Source organism: Syngnathus scovelli, chromosome 14, assembly GCF_024217435.2.
Source record: "Syngnathus scovelli strain Florida chromosome 14, RoL_Ssco_1.2, whole genome shotgun sequence".
Taxonomy (NCBI): domain Eukaryota; kingdom Metazoa; phylum Chordata; class Actinopteri; order Syngnathiformes; family Syngnathidae; genus Syngnathus; species Syngnathus scovelli.
Genome location: NC_090860.1, coordinates 6,282,501 through 6,285,000, shown reverse-complemented (window position 1 = coordinate 6,285,000; position 2,500 = coordinate 6,282,501). Strand labels below are relative to the sequence as shown.

At 56.7% G+C, this 2,500-nt stretch overlaps 1 non-coding gene across 1 annotated transcript; it reads right to left on the bottom strand.

Moving 5' to 3' along the window:
* Positions 1–572: 572 nt before the first annotated feature.
* LOC125981607 (5S ribosomal RNA) lies at positions 573–691 on the bottom strand. Its single transcript, XR_007486094.1, has one exon. It is a non-coding gene; the product is annotated as a 5S ribosomal RNA (ribosomal RNA).
* Between the last annotated feature and the right edge of the window lie 1,809 nt (positions 692–2,500).

Below are 2,500 nucleotides of genomic sequence, written 5' to 3'. Positions count from 1 at the left end.
CGGCGGGACTTGATGGCTGTGGTAAAAGTTTCCTTTAACAATTGACGTGGGAAAAAAAAAAAAAAAAAAAGGCTTTCAGCACCTGGTATTCCCGGACGGTCACCCTTCACTTTTGTTTTTTTTTTTGTTTTTTTTTACAACCAGGGCCGAAACAGTCTTTCTTCCAAGGCTTTTGGTGTTTTCTGGAAACATGGCTATCATGAAAAGTTATTGACAGCTTTTTATGCGGTAGCACGAATTTGCCGTTGCGACCTGCATTTTGCTGAATCAAAATAAATGCCTTGAAAAGTTTAAAAACACTTCATGGAAGTGTTGTGTTGGGTTCTTTTACAACTCAAGCCTGCTGCTTTGAGTTCACAGGGAGCCATGCTCACTGTACATAGTCTGCTCTCTAGCGGTAAAAAATTTAACTACAATGCTGTGGATGTCACCACATAATATAGCTTTCAAACTCGTGTTATAGTTTCAATGTCGGAGTTTAAATTAGGCTTGCTGTTTCCGGATGCCATTCGTGATGGGTGTTGTAAAAAATAGCTTCTTAAACGATTGAAGTGCACTTAAGAAAAAGAAAAAGCTTACAGCACCTGGTATTCCCAGGCGGTCTCCCATCCAAGTACTAACCAGGCCCGACCCTGCTTAGCTTCCGAGATCGGACGAGATCGGGCGTTCTCAGGGTAGTATGGCCGTAAGCCGTGAGGTGACCCAACATTTTGCATTTTATAGACACAATCGCCCCTGAAACTAGCGAGCGAGCCAATGAAGCCTTCAAAACTGCTTCGGCACATGGAGACCAAGCATCCTGCATTAAAAGACAAACCTTAACCACTTCGGGTTTCATTGTCTCCGATTACGCCTGGATGGGACCGGCTCGTTTCTGAGAAACAAGCTCGGTGCTCCCAATAATTCAACGTAATGGTGACTTTTATTTTTATGTGGTTTATATTTGTTTTTATGCCAGTCGTATCATTTTATTTAATCGTATTTACCGTATTTGCCGGTGTACAGGTCGACTCGGTGTATAAGTCGACCCCCTAAAATTCGACGGAAATTTACGATTTTATGATATATCCTTTGTATAAGTCGAGCTCAATTGTTGCATTATATTAAACTTCAAAATTCAATATGCGAAATTTATTGACGAAATGTGTTCAAATTCTGGGAAGCCGTGCGCATGCTGCTGTTTATAAGCACCGCGGAGGAGATCGCGGCCGGCGAGCTCGCGCACGCCGCCCGGCACCAACGGGAGGCCGGAAATAGCTCCAAGCCGAGCGGATCGGCGGTTTATAAGCACCGCGGAGGTGGTCGCGGCGCCTCATTCGACTTCCAGCGGCCGGCGAGCTCGCGCACCCGCCCGGCACATCCGGGAGGCCGTGCGCACGAGCCAAGTGGCCGAAAATAGCCCCCGCCGAGCGGATCGGCTGTTTATAAGCACCGCGGAGGTGGTCGCGGCGCCTCATTCGACTTCCAGCGGCCGGCGAGCTCGCGCACCCGCCCGGCACATCCGGGAGGCCGTGCGCACGAGCCAAGTGGCCGAAAATAGCCCCCGCCGAGCGGATCGGCTGTTTATAAGCACCGCGGAGGTGGTCGCGGCGCCTCATTCGACTTCCAGCGGCCGGCGAGCTCGCGCACCCGCCCGGCACATCCGGGAGGCCGTGCGCACGAGCCAAGTGGCCGAAAATAGCCCCCGCCGAGCGGATCGGCTGTTTATAAGCACCGCGGAGGTGGTCGCGGCAACTCATTCGACTTCCAGCGGCCGGCGAGCTCGCGCACCCGCCCGGCACATCCGGGAGGCCGTGCGCACGAGCCAAGTGGCCGAAAATAGCCCCCGCCGAGCGGATCGGCTGTTTATAAGCACCGCGGAGGTGGTCGCGGCGCCTCATTCGACTTCCAGCGGCCGGCGAGCTCGCGCACCCGCCCGGCACATCCGGGAGGCCGTGCGCACGAGCCAAGTGGCCGAAAATAGCCCCCGCCGAGCGGATCGGCGGTTTATAAGCACCGCGGAGGTGGTCGCGGCGCCTCATTCGACTTCCAGCGGCCGGCGAGCTCGCGCACCCGCCCGGCACATCCGGGAGGCCGTGCGCACGAGCCAAGTGGCCGAAAATAGCCCCCGCCGAGCGGATCGGCTGTTTATAAGCACCGCAGAGGTGGTCGCGGCGCCTCATTCGACTTCCGGCGGGCGGCGAGCTCGCGCACCCGCCCGGCACATCCGGGAGGCCGTGCGCACGAGCCAAGTGGCCGAAAATAGCCCCCGCCGAGCGGATCGGCGGTTTATAAGCACCGCGGAGGTGGTCGCGGCGCCTCATTCGACTTCAAGCGGCCGGCGAGCTCGCGCACCCGCCCGGCACATCCGGGAGGCCGTGCGCACGAGCCAAGTGGCCGAAAATAGCCCCCGCCGAGCGGATCGGCTGTTTATAAGCACCGCGGAGGTGGTCGCGGCGCCTCATTCGACTTCCAGCGGCCGGCGAGCCCGCGCACCCGCCCGGCACATCCGGGAGGCCGT